Here is a 20,656-nt window from a genome sequence, read left to right on the forward strand (position 1 = left end):
CAGAACATCTAAAGAGCAAAGGAAACAGAGGGTTTCTCAGATGAGCCAGAGGAGGAAGAGTTGTCATCATTCTTCTTTTGCCAAATAGCTCACAGGGTAAGGAATGCTTTGAAGATATTTTCTCCTACAAAGATGATGTAACCAGCAAGCTGAAGTAGGCTGACCAGATTACAAACAAACAGCTCTGAGGAACTGAGGTTGGGGCTTCTGGAGGGTAGGTGTGGTGTGATACCTCCCAGCAGGTAATGCTGGAGAGATTACTCTCCTGCACTGACTTGCTTAACCTTTCTCAGTCATCTGCCATTGTTGAGAATGACACCTCCCAGGATTTACAGGTTTGGGTTATAAAGATGGAAAAGGGGAAAATGCCCTAGTCTGAACATACTAAGAGTGTATGCAAAGCAACCAACCCCCTGTGGGGCACCTTTTGGACAAGGCTGGATAGGGTTCAGCTGGGGAGGGGGGGACCAGGTGCTCCCCATCTCCATTCATAGCTTTCAGGTGTAAGCCACTGTGGGAGGCTGAGCTCTGAGGAGAAGGTTGGTGTGTTCGTCAGGGGAGGTTTGTTGGGTTTATATTTTTGCTTGGTTTACTTCCCTGGTGATTCCTGTGGAGTGGTGGAAAAGTGTCTTTCCTTGTACCACTAAACTGAATTAAGAATCTGTACCTAAAACTCGCTGCAGCGACAGCGCAAGAAGGGACTCAAGTGTGGCCTAAACTTTGGTGTTGCTGTGTGTTTCTGAAGTTCAGGTACTGTCCTTTTATGTCTGTGTGAATTATTTGGGCCTTTCCAGTGTTTGGATAGAACAGGGAGGGGAAGTTAGCCAGACATTACATTTTTGTTTCTCTTCTAACCCCATGTTTTGTCATATTCTAAACGATTGACTGGAAGGAGTTTAAAGAGGATGCATTAATATTTAACTGTGCTGCAATAAATAATTAGTGTTTTTAAAGTTTTCTTCCATTCAGACTGGTCTGGAGCTCTCCAGCCTAGTTTATTTTTGATTATAGAAATTCGTTTCAGTTAAATCATTCCTTTATCAGCAGGATCTGCCCACATTTGGTTAGACTAAATAGCTCTAGAAACCACAGTATTTTTTCCAATTGCTTTGAATCAAAGTTGCATTAAGGAAAAAAAGCTTTTGCTGAGATTGGGCTGGTTCTCATTAATACAGAAAAAAAATCTATTAAGGAGTGTTTAATGTGTACCTGTGATGCTGTGTTACTTAATACATTGGCTAAAATACTGAATTAATACTTATTCTAGGTGAGAAAAAAATGACATTAATATGTGTGACTGTATCTGTGATGTATATGGTAGACTTAATTCAGGAATCCACCACTGAAAAGTTATTTATAAAGATTTCAAGTTCACTTATCTTTATGGACTTCTGCTTCAGCGGAAATAATGCTTGTCGTAGTGCTGAAGCTCTGTGGTTGATGTTCATAAAGAGGAAAACTTGAAATGGAAAGCATTGGCGGGAACTTGATTTCAAATAATGCATAATATTCTATATTGATAGATACAGACCTCTTTGATTACTCCTTTTAATTTAGATTTCAGGTTGGGAAAATGGGTAAGAATCTTAATGCTACATATTTCATGTTGAGACTTCATATTTTGCGCTCCCTGGCTCTGCCTTGGGTTAGAGACAAATTCTAGCCTCTTGTAAAACAGACCTGTATCATGTTGGCCAACTATATTACTGTGTAAGAAATATAATGTGCCATTTTCTCCCTGGTAGTTTTAGCGTTTCTAAGTGATGCTCAGTTCAGGTGTAGGAAGCAGAATTTCCTCTCTTTAAGGAAATGAATTGGAGTATGGGAATGTTTCTTGTGCCCACCAGGACACAAAGGGTGTGTTGTGATTTTTCTGGGAGTCTATTGAAACAGTGTCTTTTCACAGGTGAGCCAGATCTGAGTCTAAATAGATGGCTGCTACATGAGCAAACATGGAACCTGGAGAGCATTGCTCTTCAGTTTTTCTGCTTTGTTAAAGAGATCGGAATGGCTAATCCTTAGTTTTAATGTAAACATAACTCTGTTTTGTTTGCACAATGTTCGTGTGAGTTTCAGAACCTCTGTCCGTATTACTGCATATTAGAACTCTGACTCATTTTGTTCCCTGTACACACTTCCCTAAATGAAACATCTGCATCCAGATTTGCATCTGAAACTCAGTGGATCGAAGTCACAAATTTGAACCCTAAAACCATATATGTGTATATATATAAGCACATGCAAGTTTGTGTATATATGAATTCATGTAGTTCTATTTAGGTGCATACAGTTCTCAGACTGTAGGAGGAAACCCCAGGCATGGTCTACATCTTCAGCTAGAGTTGGCTATGTCCGGTTACAATCAGAGAAACACTTATAGCTCATGACATGTCTAAACAGTACAATTAAAACTGGTTAATACATACACAGCAATAATTCTACAGCAGAGTAGGCTTTAGCTACTGAATATACACTGGGGTTTTGTCAGTTTGCTGTACCATTGTACCTTTGCTATCCTGTTTAGAGTGGAGCTGGCTGCTTCAGGTACAACTAAACCACATCTGTCACAGCCTGCTGTTGACATATTGTTTTGAAATTTTGATGTTATAAACTATTAATATTGTATTAATCCTCACAACACTGAAGAGTGGGCTCATCTTTGAGATTCCTTGCTTTTAATAGTCTGTGTTCCATCCCCTCCCACCCCATTTGATCTGCCTTCCAGATGTGTGCTCTTCCTCTGTCTCACGAATATATGTTACTATGTGATCCACCTCGAAGATACTAGCTCTCACTCTTGTGGTGCTGACCTTCTCCTTCATCTCTCTCCATCACACAGTCCTTTAGTGCCAGCATGTATGTCATCTGTTTCGTATGTGTCAACCATGTGGAAATCACCTGAAGTACTCTAGGATTAAGTGCTTTAAACAAAAGGGATCAGTTGCTTTCTTTGATGCTGTTTGTTGCTCCTCATAATCAATGATCTCCTGTCTATGAAAATATTCTTCTAGGGCAGTTTTGAATGAATTCTAATTATGGAGTTAGCTGGAAATAATCTGATATTATCTTAGACCATCTTCCTTCCTTGCATTTTTTTTATCTCTGCTCTCAAACAGGGTTTGTCTAGAACCAAACGTGCTCAAAGGGGTGGAAAAACATATTAATACATGTTAAAATAAAGATAAAAGCAACTAAACATGGGAAGTTTGGCCAAAATATTTCCAAGACAGACCATGACGCTTGGTATTTGTTACATGGAAATTCCAGAGTGGGTGAAGAACTTGGACTCAGAAAAAATGGGACCATAACTGGGAACAGTGGAACTGAAAAATCTGAGACAAGGTATCTGGGAAAAAAAAAGGATATCCCAATGATGAAGTATATTATATTGTGGAATAGTTTCTCTTGATTAGACTGTTTCAAGTGAGGTTTTCCTTTAAAAAAAAAAAGTTTTAAAAATAGAATGTATATGGGAGAAATCTAGCACAGCTGGGGATATGTTGGTCTGCTTTCCAAACTGCTCTGGAACTTTATAGTATGTTTACAAAATGAACAATTGAATAAAATGTTGTTGCTGTGATTTGATCACTGAATTTGCAGTTTTTTAGGAGCTCCAGATTGCATCAAGCCTGCATAATCTTCAGGCACAGCCAGCCTTTACTGTGCAAGTGATGTGACTTACACAGAGATACCTGGATTGGGTCTGAATAAAGTAGCTTTATACTGGAAATGCTGTATCTACATGTGCACTGCAACCTGCTGTCCAGGCTAACACAGCCTGCCTCCCTGGGTGTTCCAGTTAACTCAGGCAGTTTTACATTTGTGTGGGTATGCTGATGGGCTAACCAAGATAGGTCAGGAATATGTGCATTCATTTGCATGAATCAGTAGCCTAAACTGATGCTTTGAGTTACACCAACTTATGATGGCTGCTTGTTAACATGATCTGATTTGATAAACCAGTAGGTGAATTGAAAGAAAGTTAGTTGATAGAAGATGTTTTCAGTCTGATAAGAGGCCTTCTCCTCCTTCAATTTCATACCCTGCATCTGAAAAGATATTTGTGTCCTCCCTCTAAAATACTTTAACATCCCTTTCCTTAGGCCGCATACTGGTCTTCTTTTAAGCACTTGTAGGTATAGTTTCACATGCATGTGGACAGAACTTTCTTGAAAGCGCTGAAGGAAAAAAAAATCATAAAGTTTAAATTTCTGTTTTTCAGAAAGCTATAACAGGGGTCCAATTGTGGAGCTTTATAGAGAGAAAAAGGTGATTGCCTTTATCCAGAATACCCTATACCTTTTATGTCTTGTTTAAAGCCCTTTCTTTTATATTGCTGGTATGTTATTTTTATTCTGTCAAGGTTCAAGTACTGAAAAAAAGACCTGTTTTATTTTGTGTCTCAAATAAGATACTTAAACCAACAAGAAGCAGCTTTATCCTGATATTCTTTGCATACAACCGGTCTTTTTGCCATGCTTTTAGATGTATAGTTGAGCAAAGTTCTCATTTGTTGTGAAAGCAGTTTGGTCCCACTGTTCAGTATTGCTTGCCATCATTCTCACAGTGAATATGCAGTTATTGATATATATGTCATTGCTTTGCAAGTCTAATACATGAGAGTTCACTAATTATACATATTCAATTGCTAAAACTGCCCATGTTAATGTTCAGAACATTCGCTCCAATCTTTTAGCTAGGAACACTTATTCAATATTTGCTTTGATGTTATTGGGAAAGGTGAGCCTAAACCATGATATACATCAAGAATAATATGCTAACATAATCTCTACAAAAGACTTGGCTTTTCTGAAAAGCTCAGCACTTCACGTGTATTAACCCTGGATCTTGATGCTGAAGTGAGAGCTAGTTTTTGCATTTTAACAAAAAAGGTTTATTTTCATTAAAGGAAAAAAAAAAACAAAAACAACAACTTTTTAGTAGTTTAATAGCAACCTGCAGTTAAACATCAGTAGTATCATCTTTCTGAAGATTTGGATCAGGAAAACAAAAGACAAATAACTAGCTGTCATGGCAATAATAGGATTGACTTTTATAGTAAGGAAAAAAACAGTTTCTGAGCCCACATTCTGTGGGTTATATTTCTCTCTCACAGGCATAACTGTCATGCTACATACTGTAAGTAGTCCAACCTCACTAACAAACCAGGTTTTGGGATTGATCTAGGAGTTCCTTCTCCGGTGTCATGTACAATAGGAACGGTGGAGTAAAGCCCACTAATCTCCAGCTGAAATTGGCATCATTTCATCAAAAATCCTTTTATTTTCCTTTGGACCCCCATGAAAGTCAAGTTTATAGAATGATGATCTTCAGGAAGGAGCTAGAGCTCATTTGCTATTTGGACAGTACAAAACCTTTCATAATAGGTTGACATTATTCATTGTGCAGCAAAACGGAACTGGTGTAAAACTGCTCTTTTATAAATACTTCAGTTGTTTGTTACCACAAGAAGTGGAGATTAACTTACAAATTGTTCGTCTTTCCTATTCAGAATTCCAGAACTGCTAGTCCACTTGTCTCTAGCTACTGTGTGCAATTACTGTGCAGGCTGCCAGGAAAAGAAATACAATGAAATAGTGTCCTTCAATTAAAAATGACAGATCAAATGGAAAGTATTACTAAGAAAATATTTCCCAGCCATTCTTCTTCAGAATATACATGCATAATTAGAAACAAAACCAGAGACATCTTCTCTGTTGCCTGTTGTAGGGCATAGTTATTTGAAACAAGCTCAAACAAGAAAGAATCCTTACAAAATTTAGCCCACTGTTATGAAATGTAAAGCAGCAAGCCTGAAACTTTTTGGTTCCTAAAGTTTTATTAATTAACATGCAGCCTTAAATGTGTTTATGCTCCAAACCATGCCTAGATATATTAAAGTGCTGTTTTTCATACTTGTTTTAGAGGATGAAGAGGCGCAGAGAGGCCGTAAGAGACTAGGAGAGCAGTGAATGAGACCAAAGCAGTTCCAAGGGTGGTATCTCAGAGGCATATCAGTTTAACTCCTTGGCTGTCTCCTTTTTCTCCCTATAGGAGAGACAGCACAGGTGACATGGGACTCAGGTACCCTACTCTTAGGTAAAGCTGCAGATTTGTGTAATCCATATCTAACTTGAAAAATGAACCTGTGGTGTATGGACTAATGGGCCTGTTTCTTTTAGGATAGTATAGCCCTGTGAATAGGTAGCAGTGTTACATGTGGTGTCTTAGGGTAGGTGTTTCCAGAAACTCTCTTGGTATACCTTGTCTTCCGTAGTATTCATTGGTAGCTCTGATAATCAGGAGGCACTATGGAACGCCTAAAATGAACTCTGAATGTTATGCACAATAAATTGTAAATACCAAATTCAGCTTTCATAGGCTGCTCTGGAGTCATATTAAGGCTTCTTTATTCAAAGGGAAGGAAGGTTAAAGGATTGTAGCACAGTGATACAAAGGCTATTCAGCTTCAGAGCCAGGAGAAAACCTTTTCTGCTTCTTGGATTCTCTTCTAGACATTGCTTCATCTTGCAGAAAATCTAGCAGTGTTTGTCTGTGCCCTTCGAATACAATTGTCTAAAACACGGACTAAAGGAACGAAGCAAAGACTTTATGTCTGTAAGATGAAAATCAGGAGTGTAAACTTTTGCTGCTGTAGCCATTGACTCGGGCTGTTCTTCTCCCTGCCCCACATGCTTTCATCTTTCATCTCATTCCAACTTTCAGGGTGGTGGTCTGTCCTCTTCCTTCTGGTTCCCTCCTCTCTGCTGGAACTGAAGCTGTAGCAGAAAAAAGAGCTTGAGTACTCAATGGGAGGGATCTTGAATTTGTACAAAGGACTTGTTCCCTTTTTCAATATGTTCTTTCTTATTGTAGTTGCCTACTTCAAAACTTTTCAACATGAATGCAGACAGTATTGGGATGACATTTTTGTTCTATGGTTGCATATATGAAACTTTGTGTATTTGGTATTATACACGGTACAGAGCCTGAGTGAAAGCCATGGAAGTAGTGCTTCAGGTAATTTAAGTCTGCTGGTGCTCTGTGGGAAGTTTTGGAAAGATAGATGGCCAATTCATATATTTCACATCTCTAAAAGCTAGAGCTCAGCACGTCGTTCCTACCATCACACTTAGCTCGTTTCTCCTTGTGGATTTTCTCTGATCAGAGTGTGATTTGCTTGATTTTTTTTAATTTTAAAATTAAGCAAATTACCTTTTTTTTTTTTTTGTTGGATAGCTTTGGGCAATTATATGAGCCTAAAAACCAATCCCATAGGTAGAAAATGTAACCAAGAACATTTATGAAGATAAAAATTTCTATCTGTGAATACCCACGTGCAACATAAAATGGAACGGAAAATGAAATCAAAACAGTGCCCACATGAGGTTTTATAAGATCTTACCAGAATCTTGTCTTCTGTAGTTTGACTGAATCACTCCTCCTTTGTTTAGAACATCTGGTCTCTGATGAAAGACTGTAGATCCACTTTGCTGTTCAAAGTACAGCACTTTTATCAGGGCCACTGGCAATTGAAACTAGAAATGATTCATCAGAAGATTTTCAGCAAAATAAAGGCATTACAATGGCCTAACTCCAACAGTTTTCATTGTCCTCGAAGCTGCTGTTTCACTCCATTCTTTTTTTTTTTAAAGAGCATTCTATTTGCAAATATGACACTTGAAGGTTCAGAAGTGACACCTCTCTTATGAAGAATGTCTCTACTTTTCCATTAACAAATGTTATATTATCTTCAGAAGCTAAGAAAACATGTGTGCACTTCTCTGAGTGTAGGGAGTCAGTCAAACACACTTATCTGATGTTTTCCTCTTCTTTATCTCTTTATTGCTCACAAAACTTGGTGGTTCTGTTTGGTCATTGCAACAGTAATTGTTCAGCAATTGAACTGGGGATTGTTTATCTTGAGCATGGCTGGGTTGTTTATAATTACTTCAGGGAGTCTTGTTGAAAGTGCTGTGGGTTTTCTAGTCTTGTCATGATTCTGGGAGCAGTCCTGTGAATTGGCTGCAGATGCCCAAGGACTCCCGCTAGAGCTCTTCAGAGCCAGGATTGCTCCTTGGCTGTTAGGCTCTGCACACAAAAGGCTTACTGGGTAGGAAGGTTTGACTGGTGGCAGCAGAACCACTTTGTTCAGTAGTCTTGCAGGTATTGAAGTATGGTGTGTTTGAGGAAAATATGATGGGGGGTTCTAACTGGGAAATGTCAACGATGAATTAGTTGCCATCATGGAAACATGGCGATGTGCACAACTGAAGTGCTGCAATGGATGGCCATAAACTCTTCAAAAGGGATAGACAAGGAAAGAGAGGTGGTGGGTTAGCCCTGCTTGTTAGGTAGTGTTTTCATTGTCTAGTGCTTACTGATGGTGATGATAGGGTTGAGTGTTTATGGGAAAGAATAGGGGGAAGGCCAACAAGGAAGATACAGTGGCAGGATGCTTAAAAAAGTGGGATAATTAAGGATTGTAGGAATTGGGACAAATAATGACAGAAAACTATAAAGGAAATGTAAAACAATGTAAAAAGCTTGGTAGTTTGTACTACATTAGGTGGCTTGTGCTGATTTGCATTTTGGTTTGAATGGCTGGTATTTGACATGTGCTACAGGAATTATTCTACCAGCATATTTCTACAAGGAATTTTTATTATATACAAAACATGTATCAGGGTTAAAAAACAAACAAAAAAGGAAAATAAAAATCTTTTTTTGTTTCCCTGGCCACAGATAAGGCAGGCAACTGAAGACCTGTAGCATATGAAAAAACCCTAATTTACTATTTTCTTGTTATTTGTGGCTTGCTGGTCTTTTGTATTATATAATGTGGCCAAAAAAGAACAAAGCCTGGCACCACCAATCATCTGTGTTGCTGCACAGAATTCATTAGCTGAAAATGTTCAGATCATTTAAAAAATTTATTAGTCTTGGTCATTCTGTCAACAGTGAAGGGCTGTGAAACAGCTCTTTCTGCAAGAAAGGTCTTGTGAAGATCCTTCCATGTGAAGATTGAATGAAAGAGATGGAACTGGAAATGCTTATCTAAGGATAATCGTATCTTTAACTGTGTTGTCTTTGTCCAGCATAGCAGCGTTTGGCCACAGACAACTGCACACTTTAGCTGTTTTACAATAAGCTGAAGGGAGGCAGTACAGTAGCTGGGAAGCAGACCAATAGGAATACACGTTTAGCCATTGAATGCTTTATGAAGCAGTCAACTCTGGTGTTTTACAGTGACATTTTTGTTTTGGCAGGAAAAGGAAACAACACCTGGAAACCAAGTGATTGAGGGTGGTGAGCTCTCTCTTTTTTTTTCCTAATCTTTTTGTCTATAATTACAGCTTTTCTTTGCCTTTTTGCTTCTTTGACATGAGGTTTGCATTGCAAATTGATTTTAAATCGGTTTCATAAAGGGTATCATTCCGGATAGGAGCCACCTCCACCAGATTTACATCTATTAGGCTTAACCTCTGGGGTTTCCTAGCAGGGTCGGGCGCACAGTTTTGGTAAATCGCGTAACAAAAGAGCAGTCCAGGCTGTGCTAAATATTAAATGCATGATCAGCTGAAAGATCCACATGGAGATCAGGTTGAAAGTAGAAAAGGCAAGAATGTGGCTTGATTGTACAAACTATTCAGGCCTGCTTTCCCAACTATGTGAAGTGCAATGGATTTGGCTTTTCCTGTCAGATGCTGTCATCCATTTTCCTGCTAAAAGAGCTTGAATGTTGGTATTTGGCATCCCTTGGCACAGAGTTTGACATGCTGAAGGTATTTCTTTAATTCTGGCAGAGGAAGACTGCTTAGGCAAAGAGTTTCAGAAATAATTTGGGGTGTTACTCTGTTTTTGGAGAATCTTGTTTGGCAAACTGGGTTTGATGCTAGTTTGAGGGAGGGGTGTGGATGTTCAGGTTGTTTTCCTCGCTTGGTTTCTCATGCATGCTTTAAGCATCTCAGAGTAAACACTTTTCAATAACTTGGCACCTTTTGAAAGTTATGACTTAAAATAGTCTTTTCTGATGGATTGGTTCTATTGTTACATTAACACATAGGTTTATGTTCGCACTAACCATGCTATGTATGTATAAATTTTGGATCCTCAGTAACATTTGTTCCTTGGTAGTATCACAGGGCTGCTGTTCTCAAAAACAGTATGGTGCCTTTTTAGACCCGAAACACTAGAGACAAATAAGTGAGCTCTCTAGGGGCACCACCTGGGTCCCTCGAGAATTTGTTTAGTTGTTCAACAGAGCTCTGTACTGCAGCATCATTCTTAGAAGAGGTTCTCCCCCCTACAGATCTGGCCCTGAAGTCAGTGGGAAATTTGCCTCAGGAAGAAAATACAGGGTTGTATACCTATATGCTTCATATTTCAATAATTTTCAAGCCTCAGGTTCTCCCTGATACCTTGTGCTGTCCTGCTCTTTGTATTGCAATACTAAGTACCTCTGTTAGGGAATAATTTTTGTTGTTGTTCTGATAAGGCACCAAGACTTTTTTCCTGCCACTTTTAATGTGTGAAATTACTATTCCTATGTTTCGTAAGAGGAAATGTAGTGACAGTATGGCATGCTTTATGGATTGCTAATATTTATTGAAATATCCATATTTTAGGGAAGTTTGTCTAATGGTACAAAAAGCTGATCTTTTTTTACAAAAGAAATCCTGACAATCTTTTACTTTTAAGATACCTGAAAATTCTGTGATAATTTATTAGAGATGGACCTGCAAGTCACAATCTTGTGTGTATTCCTAAGTGTTATAGAAATTATAAGCTGATTTTTGGGTTTTGCTTCTCAGGCCCACATCTGGTCAAACGTACCAGAAAAAATTATTCTAAAGCTAAACCTTATGATTTGTTCAGATTTAAGTTCTGAAATAAATGGCTTTATTTTGGACAGAACAGCGTCTGTAGCAACATTTCATTGAAATAAAACTGCTTAGTTAGTCTCCAATAATGAGGAACGACGAGGGGAGATATAAGCAAGCAAGAAGTTAGGGGAAAGGCAGAAACAGGACATGGCACAAGAAGCAGCAGTCACTGGACATCACAAGCCTAGTTGGGTGAGCTCTAGGAAAAAATAGAAAACTGAGCCTTTACTGATATTTCCATTGTTATGGAATTTCCATATTAATTTCCAAAAAGCTTGATAAAATGAACCAAAAAGATCACCAGTGTATCTTGTAAACCTAAACCTGTTGTCTTGCCTAATTTTATGGGTTTAGATTACTCCAGATTGTTATTGAGTAGCCCATGTAAAATTGAATGTGCCATGTCTAGGCATTTATCAAACTGAATGCATTCTCTTCAGCTTATCTCCTTGGGCACCTTAGGCTTGTTTTTCTTACCTTTATATTTCTTCAGTAGTTTCATTTATTAATTTGTAGAATAGCTTACCTGTAGGTCAGATGACTAACCATTTCACGTAGAACATATGAGGTAGAATCTGTTTTTAGCAGTCTACCCAAGTAATGTGTTTCTAAAAGTTCTCACTGTTAATCTTATTCTATATCATTGAGATCTTTGGGGTCCAAACCAGCATTTGTACTATTCTGAAGTGTAGCTGTTTGAGGTTTTAATTTTTGCTAAGTTCAATAGCATTTATGTCTCTCTGAATTCCACCAGTTGGCTATTTGCTTTTCTTCTGTGCATCTTCCCCATAGTTTTTCAGAGAGCTCACAATTCTTCTGGTAGATCAGGAACTTACCAGGCACTTCATCCTGCACAGAGTTTAGAAAATTCTCATGTATTGTGTCTGTTCTAATTATGCAAAATTCTGGTGCACTGTCTTGACTGCAGTTGCAAAAATTAGATGCAAACAATAAGTTTATTTCAGTTTATGAAAACATATTAAAATAGCATGTGTGGTTTTCTGAGTGATTCCTAAAAATCACTCTATAAAGTTCCGGCTCCAGTCAGAATTGATACATCCTTTGCAAAATTTTTCTGGCTCCAACCAGCTGGTGTTTTGTGAGAACTGGTGTTAGCAGCTGGAATGAGACAGAAAGACCCTTCACTTTCTTCTAAGCTTTTCCTCAAACGTTTGTAGAGCTAGCTGTTGCAATAGCACACATGTGGTTACTTCATAGTCACCAAATTCAACCCAGAAGTCTCATTGATCACCACCTATGAACATAGCCGGGAGTGCAATGTAGGGCTCATTTTGATCTCTGTACAAGGCATTTATTGCACGGTGGTCCACGACTCTGGGGAGCAGTCTCGGCAGTCGTTCCTTCTGTTTCTGTTTTCTGAACTCTACAAACATATCCTTATTTTACACCTCCTAGATATTAGATCAGAACCCCTTTTCGAAGGAGTTCTGTCAGGTAACAACAGCTGAGGAACAATTGCGTCTTTTACTGGATTTCACGTCATTCACCTTTTTCCATTGAATATATGAGTCTGTGTTTTTCCTATATCTTTGAACATGCAACTTCAGCTGACTGCATTTTACATAATTTATTAGCCTGATTCTTTGTTTGGTTGCCCTGTTGCAAGGGTCTACAAACACAATGGCAATGGCTCCTGAGGAATTTCTTTGACGACGGAATAATTCCCGAATGACACCAAGCCATTCTCTTTCATCCCTCAAGTGCTCCTAAGTCTGTGTGTTTCCAGCAAAAAAGGAACGTAGTTCTATTACTTTTGTGAATCAGCTCTTCTGTTTTCTGGAGCAACATTGTTCCATAGGAAATTTCTGCTTTTAATCAGAAATTTCTGCTTTTAATCAGAAATTTGCAACCTAGACATAGAAGAGGATTAAATGAATGTCCTTCCCTTTCCATGTATACCTCCTAATAGATTTATATTCAATATAGTAAGCAGAAATTATATTCTTTCAAAAGAATTTGCTGATAGAGATCAGCAGGCAGAGTGTAGTGGTACCATATAGACTGATAAAAAATAACTTCTGAAGAGATGAAGAAAACCTGAAACATAAATTCGGGCATGAATGAATTAAAGAATCTGAGAAAATACTGAGTACTTCCTGTTCTCCAGAGAAGTATAATATGATATAGCTGCATTCAATATGCCTTGATTGTCAAGGTGTCACTACAGACTGCTTAGTGTGCAGCTGTGTTTGAAAATATAAGCTGTACACTAGAATGTATAAGGGCGAAGGATCATATGGAAAATATTAAATGCTTCTATAGAAATCTACTATGCTGTATCATTTAGGATAATGCTTTGTGCTAGTTATTGTGTGGAAAGTTACTCATGTAAATAAAAGAAATGAAAATGAAAAGGCTGACATTCTCTTAGACGAGAGGGAAAGAGCTGCAATAGAGTAAATGAAAAAAAAGGTTTCGGAGAAGGTAGGGCACCCAGGGCACATTAATGACATTTCAAGGATGTAAATTCAAAACTGATAAAAAGAAATACCAACAGAATGTATGTCTGGACTAGGAACTCAACCATAGTAAGTCATGGAAGGCAGGAGTTGAGGAAGGTTAAAAAATAATGGTATGTTTTGTATAGATAAAAAAGAAAATAGAATTATCTGAACTGATTTTGGTAAGTGTAGAAGTTCTATTCCCTGTTCCAGAGATTATTTACAGTTTCGTATGAAATAGTAAAAGGATGAAAAGGTCCTGAGAACATGAACCTTGACTGGGAAACAGCACTGCTATCTATAAACCCAGGTATTGTTTTTCTTTTTGTATGCCAACCTCCTGAATGCATTCTTCACTACACAGAGGTCCAACTTCAAAAAAAGATGGTTGGATGGTACTTTCTCTGCCGGTGGTTCCCAATTTAGGTGTTACAGCGCTTTACTGGGAGGTGGAAAGCGTCGGTTTGAATTCTCTAGCCTAATGAATGGATTTAAGGAAAATTTCACCACTCTTCTGGTAACTGCCGTAACCTCTGCTCTTTTACAGTAGGCAAATAACACTTCTCTTTTATAGAAATTGTTTTTTAAACTATTAAATTCTCTAAACCAGTATATTTAGGTTTTGTGGATGAAAGGCCCTTATACTCTTGATTCAGATGTCTGAGTGCAGGAGAGGAAATAAAAAATTTAGAGTGTAAACAATCTGTCCTGCATAGCTCCTGCATAACGGTTTGGGTTCTGTCTTAGGGATGAGAAAGCAAGGAACAAATGCTGCAGTGTACTACATGTGTGTGTCCAGACCCTTTTTCTGAGCTTATCCATCCTGTGGGCAGACAGTTATCACATAGGTACTTTCCTCAAGCCTTTGGACCGCTCTGCTCTTTCAGGTACTTGTAACTGTAAATGCTAGGATGTGGATTTGCTGTATTTTGGGATTTTCATTCCAAAGACACCTGCAATATAACTGAATGTGCTGCAATATAAGTGAATTTAAAATTTTGATGTTCATATATTATGACACTAAAACTAAATTTTAGCATTTTTCAGTAACATGGAAACACAAAAGCAATTATAGAGCTGGATCAGGCAGTTGCTTTATAGGCTTCTTTCATCATGGCCAAGGCAACAGTGAAAAGAAAATGAATTAAGATTCTGTCTTCTTGTTGCTTTTTCTTAGAAGATTTTTTTTCAGTTAGATTTAAGCTATGTAAATTATAACACCTGTCTGTAAAATACTTCCAGTCGAACACATCAATTTACACCAGTTTTTTATATAACCACCTTCCTTCATGAACTGATAATTTTCTCATATAACAGTATTCCTTAATGGCCAGGGTTGTACTTTAAGCACAAATACAGAGATGGAGAACAAAAAAGAATTGATTAAATAGCAATGTGGATAAAATAAAAGCTCCATGTGGGAGTTTGCACATTCCTACAGCCTCAGGGCTGCAGTATACATTTCTGTCAACGCTGTTTATGTGAAAAATAGCATTGACATAGTGTAATTGGTACAACAGTGTAGCAGTTGTATGATCACACAATCTTAGAACCACAATCCTGTGAAAAATGAAATGCAAACCTGAAGATATTTTATTTGGATAATTCTTTTGCACATTATGCATCAAATTCTTTTGTATAGACTTGTATGTCTATCTGTGCTCACCCAAGATTAGCCATGTGTTGTCAGCCTCTGTTCTTTGTCTGGTAAAGAGCGCATTGTAGGTTCACCAAAAGCAGCATGGGAGAGCTTCAGTCCAAGATTTGTAGTCAGATTTCAGAGTTTCTAATTGTTCACCAGCTCAGCAGGAAATCAAGTGAGGGGAAAAAAACATGCCAAAATTTTACTGTTTAGTACAGAACATCTAGACAGTAATGCTTACTTTTTTGATGAGCTGATTATCCACTTCGTTTTGGCTTTGTTTTTTAAATTTAAATATTATTGAAGAAAGTGGTATGTTACAAGATGGGAAAAGTGGAGCAGGGATTGACCAACAGTCCTCAGTCTCCCCTAAAAATACCCAAGTTGGCTGTTTTGCACTTTTTGTCTGTATTCCATTTTTTCATCCATTTCAGTGCTTGCTTTCATTTTTAATAAGTACTATTATTTTTTTTTTTGCATTGACACTTCAGATTATTGAGTAGGCATCAAAGCAGAAATCTCAATGATGTAAAATGATATAAAAACTTGGCAGACCAAAAGAATGTTGACAATCAGAAAATCATTTATTTTCAGGAGGAGGAAGAGCAAGAGTTATTTAGCAATTTATTTTTATTGTTCTTACCTTTTTGAACAACCAGCTCTAGCTGGTTCCTAAAAGGAATCAGTTTGTTTATAAACAACAAGACACGGAACTTACAAAGTTGTAGGTGTAAATAGTTCATAACTGGTGCTCACCATTTGCTCTTCTCATTTATTTTTAATCATTACTTCAAAATGTGGATTATGACGTGTAGTTTACAACTCCAAACCTATGATTCCCAGTCTTTCCTCCTTCAGTTATTCTTTCAACACCAAAAGAAGTGGTAGTGGAATATATGGTCTTTATTATTCAGAGCATATTTCTTTGTCTACCTTATGTTCCTTATAAAACATTTAATCTGTTTTACACTTCACTCTCCACTCTTTCATTAATCTTTATAAAAGTGGGCTCTGCCCCAAATAGTTTTCCCACTGTTACAGAAAATATATGGCTTTTTTTTTTTTTTCCCTGGGTGTCTCCTCTAAGAGTTAAAAAATAAGAATATCCCATTTCTACAAATTTGTATTTTTAGAGGATACTTTTGAAAAGCACAGAAATTTTTGTTTGAGTCTGCTTTTGCTGAAATTTGTAGACTGTCGCTACTGAAACACCCTAGAGATGGTGAGTGCAATATTAATGCAAATTTGACATTTGCATTAATGAGAGCCCATGTGATTCTTAACTGGCAATAAGGGATGTATGTGCTGCTCTGTTTTTTTTTAATGGTATTACTTACAGACACCTGTGTACCACTACCTACATACTGCTATTTTTGGCTCAATTCTGTTCCACCAATTTCAGTCATTATTTGGCCAGGTATCAAGAGATTAATGAGACAGTTAAAATGTATTTGACAAACAGCCTTATTTTCACCTATAGGAAGCACATGGACCATACAGCATTGTCCATACATTATTAATAGTATTTAGAAGTGGCAGGCACCTTATAGTTACAATATATTGTAAATGCTGGAAATATGTTTTTAATTTACAATAATTTATTACATTAAAAATACATATTTCTTCCACATGCGTATCTGAGGAGTTGAATGGACACTGTGTACATTGGGATTCATCACTGTCCACGTTCCAGTGTCACAACCAGGCACGTGTGCCTGATTTGGCTGTTTCCTGTAGCTATACTATGCTGAAGCAATGCGAGGTGCATATATATCTAATTTGGTGTTGCACTGGCATTAACACAGATGTGTACCTGCAGACATGTATCTCTTCCTACTTAGGAGACCATTGTGTATCCTACCTTAAAAACATTCTGCTTGTATATATTTGTCTACTTGCACACAGCCTCATTTTTCATTGCTCCTTTGGAATCTGGTACTTAGTATTTTTTGCTTAAAGACCATAAAAATGTTCCCTTGCTCTGTAAAATGAAGGAAGGAGCTGAAAAGGCATAATACGTCAATTTACCCTAAGCCTTTCAAAAGTTTCATCACGAGAAAGGGGGCCCATTTGTGGTAAACAAAATATGCAAATGTCGCCCTTATTCAGCTTGTGGTCTATTTAAGCACATAAAAAAACAAGTTTTTATGAATTCATTCCTTGTTTTCAAGTTGCTGAGAGATCATTTCAACCAAAGGCTTTTGGCTTATAAGTCGTTGGCAAATAATTTATTTAATTTGTCTTTAACTATTCATTATTTATGAATTGGTGTTAATGCATGCCCACATGGATAAAGCTTTCATAAACTTTGGGAGGGAAATTAATGGCATTTCCCAAGGCAAAATATAGATGCATTTCTGGTCTGAACTTTCTCCCATGCAGGTATTTATGATTTTGATACCATTGCAGAGCCTGTGCGTAGTTAATACGTCCTTGTTGGCTTCGTGGAGTAATGAGACTTCTGAATTTTTTTAAAAATCTCTTTCAAATGTGCTTCCGATGCTGCTGACCAGGCTTCACCACTTTCCTTGCAGACCAGGGATAACTTGTGGAAGTTAGTTGTTAAGATGGAAATAGCTTGTGACAATGGGCTGAGAAAGCCAGGGATTTTTCTTCCTATCTGCAGGCAGGAGGTTTGAAGTAGTGGAAAATTAATAAAGGCAGAACAAAGAGGCCAGATGTTGTAAGAGGGACTAGGGGAGATACAAAAAAAATACCTTTAGCAGGAGGAGAGATGATACAGGCATACTTATATGGTGGGAGGTAGCTTTGTTGACCAAAGTCAAAGACAGTGAGCTAAATTGGGCTGAAATAATCTGTTTCTGAGAATAAATCCCAAAGTATTTGGGGTGGTTTCACATCCTCTAGAGACTTTCTCAAAAATACTTCATCATGGTAAGTAAAGATAAACGGGGTTTGAATCCTGTGTGAAGCTAGTTGTACGTCTGGCTGGTTATACATGTAATATCCTCCAGAGAACTGAATGGCCCAGAGGAAAATTATTCAGATTCTCCTGCAGGCACAGAGCTCTGGAATAAATTTTGCTAAAATTATGAGGTTATTTTACAGACCTTTCTCAGATAAGACCTCTGAAGAGAATCCATGCTGCAGAAATAGTTGTCACTTAATGAGGGCTAGAGGTTTGCTTGATATTTTTCCATAAGTTTAGCTTTGCCATACTGCTTAATATCACAAATACATTTCTAGGTGTTCCATTCATTCGTTCCTTCATCCTTCCTAGTCTGAAACTCTTATTATGGAGAACATCACTTTGAATGCGTGTTGTGTCCACAGGAGTTAGAGGAAGGCTTGCAGTATTTAGAGGAGCCTCTCAAAGCCTAGGTACTCTTCCAGCCTTATGTCTTTAATGCCTTTTTCTTTTTTTTGGTAAGGAATTCAAGTGTCAGCTTCCATTGTAATTGCTGCTGTTCATACGTGCAAAATGTTCATATTGAGCTATTTATGTTGTGACTATGAAGTCATAATTCTGTGAGCTTGTGAGCTCTGCTTTTGTCAGAATACGGAGGATTCAGCTTGTGCTTCTCCCCAGAGGTACTGAACTTTCTTTGGCTTTCTGTACTTTTCTTTAACAGTTAATACCTAGTCAAATTCTTTATTTAGTTTCTCTGGTCAACCTCCCTTGCATGTCTTTTATGGGACTTCTTGTTGGCTAAAGAAAATGTAGTTATATGACCAGTTTTTGACCTGTTTTAGTTTCTTTGGAAGCTGTGTGTAGCCTGGTGATCTGTCTAACACCATGTAGGTTGTAGCATTGTCAATTCCGCATTACTTTCTTATAGAAAAATGCTTACATTCAGAACATAGCAAGAGATCAGCACAGTATAACTAAGATCTTTCACCTCCAGCCCAAGCTGGCAACAGGGCTAGAACTGCAGAAGAGACTGTTTTTAAACTATTGCCTGCCTAATCAACTTGAAACTCCTTCATGACTGAATTTCAGATAATTCTTTAGGGATGAAAATGTAGTTTTGGAATTGCAAGAAGATAATGTCAGTTCTAGGTCCTGCAAGATCTTACAAGATATTTTACTTTGACATATTAAACTAATGCTATCAGAGTAATCCATGTCTATAGAGCAAAACTTTTCATCATGTAGATAAAATTTGCTTCCAGGATTAACCTGTGACTTTTTATTTTTAGAAATTTCTAAAGGAAGGTGGCTTCAGAAACTTCTGAGATTAACTCATAAAAATTTTCACATCAATAACAGCTGTGAGAATGCTCAATGAAGACTAAAAGACCAATAAAATGGCGTGTCTTTACCATCTCTTGAATATAATCACTACTGTATTTAGCAATTGAATGAATCTGGGCTAAATCATTCTCTCCTAAAGTTGTGGCATCCATGGAACTGCTGTGTATTTATACAAATCAGAACATGAAAACAGTTTTTGCCAGCTGATATTAATGTGTACAGCTGTAGAAAACTAATGCATTGAACTGTGTGAATGCTCTACTTTTTACACGTGAGAAAGCTGTTTTCTAATCAATGAATGATTTTCTGATATAACTTGCAGAAGATGCAGATTTTTTCAGGCATCTCTTTGGGCCTTGATATGAAAAAGAAAAGGTACTTCTAAGGGCTACTCACTTTTTATAACGATTGCATATACTTACTATGTGATACTTTTCTTTATCATAAACAATACATCCTGACACTAATCTTATGTGTTCAACTATTTAATATTCTAACCACAGTAAAAAGGTTTCTGTCACTTTAAAGGAAGCCTGGAAAAATATTTCAGTTTGCAAGACTGTTTTCAAATCTTCATTTTCTTTCAAAAGGCAGAGGTAGATAAGAGCTTCTAGTTTAACTGCTTCTGTCCAGTTGCTTTATTATTTCCTTCAAAGTAGTGCTTTTCTGTTTGTGAAGTCCAAAGAGTATTGAGGAACACAAGATACCCTAAGGGCCAGTGAGCAGCAAAAGCTGACCATTCAATTCAAACAGCTGGGAAAGCCAGATTTTTTAGGAAAGGATTAGTTTCTTTCCTGTCTTGAGGAGTTTGAGTGTTTTTAAAAGAGCAATGGAAAATGCACTCTTTAGAAGAGCTCTAAATCAACATAGTTTGTATATTTTTATGATGCTTGCTCAAACTTCATCAGCCTTCTGGTAACCAACATCTAGCTGTTTCAGTCTCGCATCCCTGACAGACCCCTGGTAACATACTGCCTACTTTGCACTGTTTTATGGGGTCAGTTACAGAACGCTTCTACAACATGCCATAGAAATACGAGTTGATTAAAATACTACTTGCTGATAATTTGTGGGGGCAGGGATGGGAGAAAATGCAAGGTTAGTAGTTTTGTGCTTTTCCAAAATTATGAAAAATAAAAAGGCCATAGTTCAAAGAACATTCAGTAGACTTAGAATGTAAGCTTGCAGTGTTTCAATGCAAAGGCTGTTGCTTATTCGTACATGCACAATGAAGGTATTCAGTAAAACCGTTTTTGAAAACATACAGTTATTATCTTGTTTTCTTTCTCTGGTGAGCTGGAGAGCAGCCTATGAAAGTAGAAAATTGAGTCTGTGATACACAAGAATTTTCTCTGTTTAGAAGTTACTGTGGTGTCAATAAGAGAGAGTCCTAAAAGCCTTTTCTGTAGTATTTAACAAACACTACCTCTTCCTCCAGAAACCTGAGCTG

General features: G+C 37.5%; 1 long non-coding RNA gene across 2 annotated transcripts; it reads left to right on the forward strand.

Moving 5' to 3' along the window:
• The first annotated feature begins 686 nt into the window (after positions 1 to 686).
• On the forward strand, positions 687 to 19,662 carry LOC134173023 (uncharacterized). Of its 2 annotated transcripts, none has more exons than XR_009968104.1 (3): positions 687 to 750; positions 9,270 to 9,309; positions 19,152 to 19,662. It is a non-coding gene; the product is annotated as an uncharacterized LOC134173023 (long non-coding RNA). The 2 variants fall into 2 exon arrangements; XR_009968105.1 differs by lacking the exon at positions 19,152 to 19,662 and adding an exon at positions 12,514 to 12,726.
• Positions 19,663 to 20,656: the final 994 nt, after the last annotated feature.

This window comes from Pezoporus occidentalis, unplaced genomic scaffold (genome assembly GCF_034315485.1).
Source record: "Pezoporus occidentalis ecotype Australia unplaced genomic scaffold, CSIRO_AGI_Poc_V1 ctg49, whole genome shotgun sequence".
Classification (NCBI taxonomy): Eukaryota; Metazoa; Chordata; class Aves; order Psittaciformes; family Psittacidae; genus Pezoporus; species Pezoporus occidentalis.